This window comes from Sciurus carolinensis, chromosome 1, assembly GCF_902686445.1.
Source record: "Sciurus carolinensis chromosome 1, mSciCar1.2, whole genome shotgun sequence".
Classification (NCBI taxonomy): domain Eukaryota; kingdom Metazoa; phylum Chordata; class Mammalia; order Rodentia; family Sciuridae; genus Sciurus; species Sciurus carolinensis.
This window is the reverse complement of record NC_062213.1, coordinates 185,094,372-185,103,885: the sequence shown is the minus strand read 5'-3', so window position 1 is coordinate 185,103,885 and position 9,514 is coordinate 185,094,372.

Here is a 9,514-nt window from a genome sequence, read left to right as displayed (position 1 = left end):
AGACTATTACTCCTTAACCCCTTCCCCGCTCTAGAACCTCCCTTCCCAAGGACCAGCCCACCAAGGGTCACTATCTGTCAGCCCCTCCCCACTTCCCTTTCCTTCACCTTATCTTTGTGAGGCAGGGGTATGGGATGGGCCCTGGATTGAAACCAGCAGATGTCAGTAACTGCAATAAGATTTGATATGAAGAGCACCACGAGGGGCTCAAGGGAAGTGTCGCAATGGAGAGAGAGGAGTTCCTTGCTCTGGAATCACTATTCCAATATGTGGAATTACTGTGTTGTGCAATAGTGATGCAGGGTACAGGTGAGGGACCATCAGCTTCTTAGTTCTACTGAGGTATAAAGTGGGTGAAGAGTGGGGGGAGCTGAGATTTGGAGGAGTTCTGGGGCACGGTCACAAAGGACCTCATGTATGAGTGGAGCTTGGATACCAGGCTCTGGGTGACATGTTCAGTCTGAAGAGCCACCACTAGAAGGCAAGGGTCAGAACAGAGCAGTGGTTACTCTGAAGTGGAGGGATGTACTTGTGGGGCTTTAGGGTGGACTTGAGGACACCAGGGTAAAGTTGGAATACCTTGGGTGACTCAGTGGGGACATGAGGAGCAGATGCAGGTAGTGTAGAGAGAAGGTCATCATAAGTTTACTTTGGGACATTTTGAACTTGTGCCTAATGGACATCCGGGTGATGACATGCATTATATCTCTGGACCTGAAGTTAGGGGACAGGGTAGACCTAGAGAGATACCTGTGTACACATGGTAGTTATTGAGAAGGGAATTATGCTCAAAAGTCAAAAAACTATTGGACTGGGGTTAGAACTTGAGAAGGCCGAAGTGGGAGGAAGGTGCCCCTCAGAGGCGATCTGGACCACTCCACTCTCACTCCTGTTATTTTGGACACTGCCTCCCTTACTGTTGACCCCGAAATTCCTAATCCTGAGTTTTCTGGAACTTTCACTGTGGAAGCAAGCTGAGCTCTATGTGGAAGTGAGACGGTAGCTCTCCCTCCTTAAGTGTCATTCTTTTCCCGTCTCTGGGGACTGTGCGGGTGTCTCCTGTTGCCAGAGAACAGTTTTGATGTTGTCTGTTCTCTCTTTCCTTATAACTTGGAACTGTCGGTTCGGCTGTGAAGGCAAGGGCAGCTGGGCCAAGACAGCAGTGGGCCAGGTGGTCTCTCCTCCTTACCTGACTTTTCCTCTGGAAGAAGCAATCTTCCAAGTGGTGTCAGTGTTCAGAGCCCAACTCCCTCTCCTTGCTGGGGCAACCAAGGGTCCTCCAGCAGGGCTTTGCTGCTTAAGTAAACTAATGTCTGGTTTTACACATCTGCATTTAGGAAGTATCTTCACTCTGCACAATGGTGGATAATTCCTGAGCCCCCCTGGCCACGGGTCAGACCCTGGTTATGGGAAACTAAAGGAGCAAATTCTGCCCCATGAGGGTGTTGTGTGTTGTGTGCTAAAGGTGGGATCATCTCTTTCCTAAATTTCCATATTCTTTACTCCAAGAAGGGCATTGTACCTAAAGTCACTTAAAGAGGTACCTAAAGTCACTTAAGGCATCTCATTTTACAGACTTATCAGGATGCAGAGGCTGAAGGTAGAGGCTGGCAAACTTGGGCCAGGGCTGCTTCAGATGCTCGGTTTTTCTTAGGCCTGGACCCTAACCCTGCACTTATGGTCATGGCTGTCTGAACCCTACTGCTTCCCCTATCACTGTCCCCAAAGCAGTGTAAAGCAACTGCATGCCCCCATTGTAAAAAAAGTAGTCAGGACCCTTGGGCAGCCCTTCTCCCCACCTCATCCTTCTCGGGGCCCTGGGAAAGGGGTCACTCTCTGCCTGAAGGCTGCAGAGGAATTTGTGTTTAGTCAAGGGAGAGCAGTGCCCCCCCTTGGGTGGGGAGAGCAGTTTGAAGTCAGGAGTGCAGTGAGGGTGGTTGTGGCAGGTGTCCTTTGTCTTTGTGCTCAGAGTGTGGTCCCAGGCTTGCCTCTCCCTTCGATTCTGTTGTTGTTACTACTGTATAGAAGCCTATATCTTCCCAATCTCTCTGCTGCCCAGGCCTCAAGAGCCCAGCGGCCTGCCTGCCAGCTGCCTGGGTGACTCCTGAGTCCCTCAAAGCCTCCGTGCACCTGCCACCATCTGCAGTCTCCACCCACTTGTGCATGTACCCCTCCTGCACGCATTCTACCTGGGAGGGCATTTCTGATTGGCCTGGTGCTCCCGGCTGCCTAAGCAGTCTTTACAATGGGAGGCTGTACTAAAGTCAAATGAATGTAGAAAAACATCCCTTTCCTCAATTTCGATCCCCTCTTCCCTTCGAACTTCCTTAGCCTCCTCCTGTTAGCAGCAGACACTAGTCCTGACGCCCTGCCCCAATCCGCTGGCTTGACGGGCCTTGCAGGAGAGCTGGTACCCAACTGGGCTGCAAAGCCAGGGACAATAAACATTGTGGTCTTTCTCCTCCTTCAGCTCCTGGTTCCAGCACTTCACACTCCGGCATCAGCATCACCACTGGTGTGTTTTTACCATGACTTTTTCTCCCATTGATGTTTGGTGAACATGGAATTCCCTCCAAACGCACGTTTACCTCCTTGTTCCTTCTCCACCCGCTGTAGATTGGTGTATGGCCTCTGCTCCTCCTCTTCCTCTCACATCTTTCACCTGCTCCCTGTCAGGACCCTGTTCTCCTGAAGGAGGCAGAGGGTGCAGAGTCCTTGGCTCTTCTCGGGGTATGTCGTTTCTTCCACTCTCAAAACTGGCAGTGTCTTTGGTTTAAGAGCCACTTGGTTAAGTCAAGAGCTTTAGAACAGTGAAGGGTAGAATCCAATTAAAAATTTTTGCCTAAGGACACTGAACAAGTGGACAAGAGATTCACAGCCCTGATTTCCCACTCAGGGCACCATGAGTGATTCTCTTTGCAAGTAACAACGATGCTGATGTGTCTGCTATGACTTGATATGTATTTCTAAAGTCACATTTATTTTTCATATTATTGTAGTAGAAAAATACCCTGTAATTGTGCATCCTAGAGGGTGGAAAAGATTAGGCTGACAACTATTGTCATTGAGTCTCAAGTCACAGGGGCTCAGTAAGCCCTACTTTGGTGACAAGCGACACGAGGGAAAGGGGGCTTCTTTCCCTTTAACACAGAACATAGCTTGGCCTCAGTGCTTTGGGGGAACTGATACCCAGTAGAGTAGCTTCTGTGTATTTAGAGGCAGCAGAGCCCAGCAGGAGGCTGTCCAAGGGTGTACCCTGGAGAAGGTGCTGAGCAGCTTTGAAAGTCCAGGCAGGAGAGGGTGCTTCTGTGGACGGCAACTGCTCAGGAAGGGGTTTGTTCATGGCGACATCTGAGGTTCCCAGCCCAACCCTGCTCCTGGTGTTTTCCAGAACTAGGTGGAGGAGGTGAGGTTATACACAATAGGCCCTCTGGTGGGGCCTGGGGAAATGAAATAGGTGCTGTTTCCAAGGACATTTCTTGACCAAATAACTTCTTATGGAAATGGGGCATTTGTGACTGATTTGGGCTCTTTTGGTGACTGAAATAAAAATGAATTAAATTCTGGCCTCCAGGAGACTGGGATTTAAGGTCTGATTCTAAAAAACAGGCCCTTTGGGTTTGCAGTTGGCTTCATCTTATTTGGCTTTGTTTTCATTTCCCTATCCTTTATTATTTTCTTTTTCCTGTGGCATTGTGTACATCTCCTAAATTTAGTCAGATTCTGTTTGGGGATGGAGTAACCTAATTAATAAATTATATCAAATTACTACCCTCCTTGCCTGCCCCGCCCCCCAAAAGGAACTGGTTTTGGATTCTTCTGGTACCTTTCTGGTTGTGCCGAAAGGGTGGAGGAAAGGAGGATGGGAAAACATCAAGACAGGGTGACTGTCAGAGAGACGGGCCCAAGATCTCAAAACCCTTGTGCTGGAAACCTGTCTTCCTTTCCCATCTCCATGGCTCTTCACACATGGATGGGTTCATAAAACCTCAGGTCATCGCCTCTTGCCCATACCATATGGTTCCTTGGTCTCCACACATCTGCTTTGATTATGTCCCCAGGATCCTCGTGCTAGGAAACCCGAAATGTCTGGGACCTAAATAACATAAGAGCAATTATGAATGAAAAGAAAGCAAGGAGTTCTCAGAGGGTTGAGTCCTATGGACTCCTCCAATTTGCTTTCTGGTTCAGAAACAGAACTGACACCCTTTGTCTTTGAGGAGGAGAGGGAACTGGAGGATCTTCATGGGTATTCTGTCCCTTCCCTCCTCCATCCATTTTATTTCTGCCAACATTCAGAAGATTTTGTAGCTCCAGGCGAAGTGTCCTAATAAACTCACTCCTTTATCCTTGTTGAATGGGATATAGGTCCTTCATTATTCTTGAATTTGGATTGTGAATTGGTAGACAGCACAATATTTCATCCAGACTTTGACATGCCTTTTCTCAGAATCCATTGATAACCTGTTTCTTTCTTCAGGAGGTAAGAGTCTAGAATGTAGGAGGTAGTAGTATCTGAAGTGCACTAGTATTATATATATCTCAGGACAGATGAGACCTGGGAGGAGATGGTCACAATCTCCCTGAGGAGCAAACTCTGGGTCTTGTTAACAGGCTTTTACATAACTTTTTTCTAACAGTTGCTGCACTAATAACCAGATCCACAGGGCTTACCATTCTGGTAGTCTGGAGACTGCAGACTCCTCCTTGTCCACACTCTTGCATGTAGCCATGGTTTGACCACAGACCGTAAAGCTTGGTTTGACCAAACAGCAAAGCATAAAGGTCAGTTGTAAATGCCAAGATCCAGGAAAGTTGGCCAGCCAATCCAAGTAGGAACAAGAACTCTTGCCAGGGTCCATTCTAGATTGTCAGAGAGCCAAGGCCAGTATGACTTAGAATGTAACACTAGGAAAAACCCTACCTGAGAGAGATGCCTCATTAACTGGCTGGCTATGTTGGCCTTCAAGCCAATAAGCTGCTGGGTACAATGTGGCCAGGAATCCCAGTGGCAGGGATACCCAATCCTTAGACAGTGGGGATCATTAGGTAAGCTCAGGGCATCTTTGGGGTTGAGGTCTGGAGAGGGAGGAACCCAATCATCACAGTGCCCAGGCTGCTTGAGGAAAATCAGGGTCAAAGGAATAAAGGATTGGTTGAGAGAAGAGAAGAGAGGGGAACATGCTGAAAAATGGAACTAGATGGATGAGAAGTGCAGAGAAACAGAAAAGGGAAGAGGAGGAGTGGAGGGACAGATAGAGGAGGAGGCAAGACAGGAAGGGCAAGAGGTAGAAACAGGGAGCAGCTGCCTGGGTGTGCGGGGAGTGAGGCAGGGAGCCAGTGGGACAGGTGGAGACAGTGCTGGTGGAAATGAGAGCTGGGCTGGAGCAGGAGGAGGGGCAAGTGAAGCAGAAAAACAAGGAAGTCACTCCTTCATGGTCTCCAGGAGAGAAATGGAAGGTTGGCTGCTTGGTTCAGTGTTCTACATTCCTCTTCCGTGACCCAGACTCCATAGTAACCAAGATCAAGAATTCTTAGAGCACACTATCCAAGATGGCAGCCCCTCACAGCGAGTCTCTATGGAGCCCTCTACATGTGGCTGTAAGTGTAAAATACATTCCAGACTTTGAAGGCGTCCACGATAAAACAGCAAAAGATCTCAATATTTTTTAATATTGGTTACATCTTGAAATGATGATATTTTGGATATATTAGGTCCAATAAAATATATTATTAAAATGAATTTCACCCGTTTCTTTTTATTTTTACAAAGTGGCTACCAGAAAAATTTAGATTGCACATTCTGCTTGCCTTTGTGTTTCCACTCTTAGTACTGTTCTAGAGCATTCGAACTAGAGAAGACCCAAAAGCCTCACTGTATAGGTGAGGTAATTAAATCTTAGGGGCTTGTTCATGCCCACCAGGCGAGTGGCAGCACTTGGACTGAGATCCAGGTTGGTTGGTCCCATTGGTGCAGGTCTTCCCCATAAGTGCTGGCTAACTAGACCAGCTCAAGCTGTGTGCAGACACAGGAGGCAGCCTTCTGCCTACAATCATGTGAGAAGCGTGAAAGGTGTACCTGCTGCCCCCTGTCTCCCTCTTCAGAAGCCCAGTCTTTCCAGAACCCCACTATTGCTCAGAGAGGGAAGGCCATTGAGTGGCAGGCCATGTGCACCAGATGAAGCAGTAGCAGACCTGACAGCCTCAGCTGACAGGCTGTGATTAGAGAGCTGAGTATGAGTGCAGGGAACTGGAGAGAAGTTTCTGAAACTGGTAGAGGTTGGAAGAGAGAAGTCAAAACCATAGTTTTCATCTACATGTCCTATAACTGTTTTTAACATCTTTTCAAAATTTACCTCATTGAAACCTACTTAGGTGAAGTTTTCGAGTGAACATATATCATGCTCATTTTCCAGATAAGGAAAGAGACTCATAACACAAACTTGTCCAGGACCCCACAATCTGATGAGCATAGAGGTGGAACAGCAGAAGCCTTTTAAACAGGGTTCAGAGCTGCAGGTTCACTGCTCTTTCTACTCATTAACCTATGATAAAGAGGAGTAAAAGAAAGGTCATTGACTACTAGTGTGTACCTTTCCTACTTTCAGGACTTTCTAGTGTTGCCTTAGTCTCTGTGGGATTCCACGGCGTGGAAGATAGATTTCCTTGCTGGCCTAGACACAGACCAGAAACTCCTCACTCATACAGACCTGTATGCTACAGGTCAGAGCCAAAGTCTAGCCTAACACGACCCACCTTAGAGTGCTGAGTGACCCAACCTGGGTCTCTTGTTCCTTGTCCAGGACTGTGTGTAATTCAGCAGGAGCTACTGTTTCACAACCCTCTCCTGGACCTCCTTTGGCTGTCCACAGGAAAAGAAATACCTACAGATGGATTCTAGGAGATGAAAGCATCCAGCATCAGGAGTATCCACTATGAGGCTTGCCCCACATTGCTGGCTTTATGAATCATCCCCTCCTGATGCCCTGGGATGATGCTTTTTCCTTGAGCCTACATCTTTAGACTCCTGTTCTCTCCCTGTTATGGTTCAGATATGAGTTGTCCCCCAAAAAGTTCATATATAAGACATGGCAAGAATGTTCAGAGGGGAAATGATTAGGTTTTGAGAGCTTTAACTTAACCGTGGATTAATCTACTGATGTGAAGATGTGAATTAACTGGGTGGTAACTGTAGGCAGGTAGGATGTGACTGGAGGAAGTAAGTCAGTGAGAACTTTCCTTTAGAGTTTATATTTTGTCCCTGGTAAGCACGGCTCTCTCTGCTTTCTAGTTGCCATGTTCCATGAGTTGCTTCCCTACTCCACACCCTTCCTCCATAATATTCTGCCTCACCTTGGGCCCAGAGCTGTGGAGTCAGCCAACCATGGACTGAGCCTCTGAAACTGTGAGCCAAAATAAACTTTTCCTTCTCTATGTTGTTCTTGTCAGGTCTTTTGGTCACAGTGATGAAAAAACTAACACCCACTACCCCCAACTGTCTATCTAGCCCTTTTGAAGTCCCATTCCCCACTACACGGCCCCTTATGGCCTATATTACTTCACTTAACCTTGAAGTACATCTGGTCTTCCAGAAACTAGGCTCTCTGGAGGATCCTACCTCCCTGGCAAGCCTTACAAATGGAAGCTGCTCATTTGCTCACAGCCCAAGTGCCTCTTGGTGGGGAAATAGAATTGCTTTTTTCACTCCTCTCTGCTGCTTCCAGATTGTTACTTCTTTTCTCTATTTGAACAGTAATTTAGAGTCCATACCTAAAACAGATGTAGTGGAACACAATGGAATGGTGTTGTTATCATTCCCACCCCACCAAGGAAACAGAAAAGCTCAGGTTTGTAACTTGCTTTATGTAACAATTAAGGGGAACTTAATTGAGATTGAGTTGAGATTGCAACTCAGCTTTGCTCTCGCCACCCCTTCACCATGAGGTCCTTTGAAAGCTCCTGTTCTATGATGCCATTGCCCGTCATCTGTATCATCCAGTCCTCTTCCTGTTTGAATCAGCTCTCACTTCCTGAACATTCTCCTGTATTCATCCAAGCCTCATCCCTGGATGGCAGTCCTCTGCATCCCAACTCTTACCACCATCCTGGATGACACAGCCATCTACAGGAAGTCCACATGGATCACCAACTTTGATTTCATTGCTGCCTCCACACCACTCAACCACATCCTAGGTCTTGAAACCACCTGATATCATCAGCTCAGTGAATCTAGACACTCAACTCTCTCCTGAGCTCCAGGTTTGCATAACTAATCACTTGGCTTGGCATGGTCATGTCAATTTCCTTCTAAGCCCATTCTCCAAATGTCCACTTGCTTCTTTTTCATTCCAGCAAAAAGTATTGTCATCTATGCAGATGTTCAAGTCAGACATCTAAGAGGCACTCTTGAATCTTCTCTCTCCCTTGCCTCTGTATCTAGTCAATCACCATTTTGTGTGGCATAAATGTCCACACAAAGTTCTCTTGACTCCATTCATTTCTCTCCATTCCCATTGCCACTGCCTTCCTCCTGGCTGCCATTACCTCCACCTGATGGACTGCAGTTGCCAAACTAGTACTTCTACAGCTACTCTTGGTTATCTTCAACCAAACTCAAAAAGTAGCATGCTCTTTTCTTAAAATGTGTATAAAGTTGTGTCACTCAACCTCCCTTTACAAATGTATGAGTTTGCACTCGACTTCTTTCACATGGTGTTCCCCCAACTTACTGTACTTACTGTACTTCAGCCACTTTGGTCTCCTTTCAGGTCCTTCGGTCATCTAAGGCCTTCCCAAACTTTACACATGTAGTTCCTGCTACTTGGAATGCTCTTTGCTGCATTCATCACCTGGCTGATTTCTGCTCACCTCTCAGATCTCAGTTTAAGTCACAAAAATGCAGTCCCTGACTCCTACCCTAACCTATGTCACTTACCCACCCACTGATTTTCCTCATGATACTCATCACGGTCAGCTATTACATGTTTGTTTTTTAGTGTCTGTGTTGGATGCTGCTGGTCTCCCTAAGTACTGTGATTTTTTTTTAATTAAAAAATTTTAAATTTTTATAGACTGCATTTTGATTCATTATACACAAATGGGGAACAACTTTTCGTCTCTATGGTTGTGCATGATGTAGATTCACACCATTCATGTGATCATACATGAACATAGGGAGTACTGAGATACTCTCTCATAAAGCTCCTGTGTCTTGGGACATCCTCTGTTCCCAGTTCCACTGTGGCCATACATTGACCGAAGGCAGTCCCATTCTGCTTAGTGCCTTCTTTTAGGCACACAATAAGTTAATCAGTGATGACAATCCCAAGATGGCATGGATTCATTCAGGAATGGATGACCCACTTTGTGCCAATGAGATACAAGTTTGATGCAAGGGCTAGAGAATCAGTTTCCTCCTTTAACTACTTTGAGAAAAGTCTGCCTGGAGCCAAAGCCACACACACAACCCAACTGAGGGAACCCCAAAGAGAGCCAGATCTTTCTGTTTGAGGAC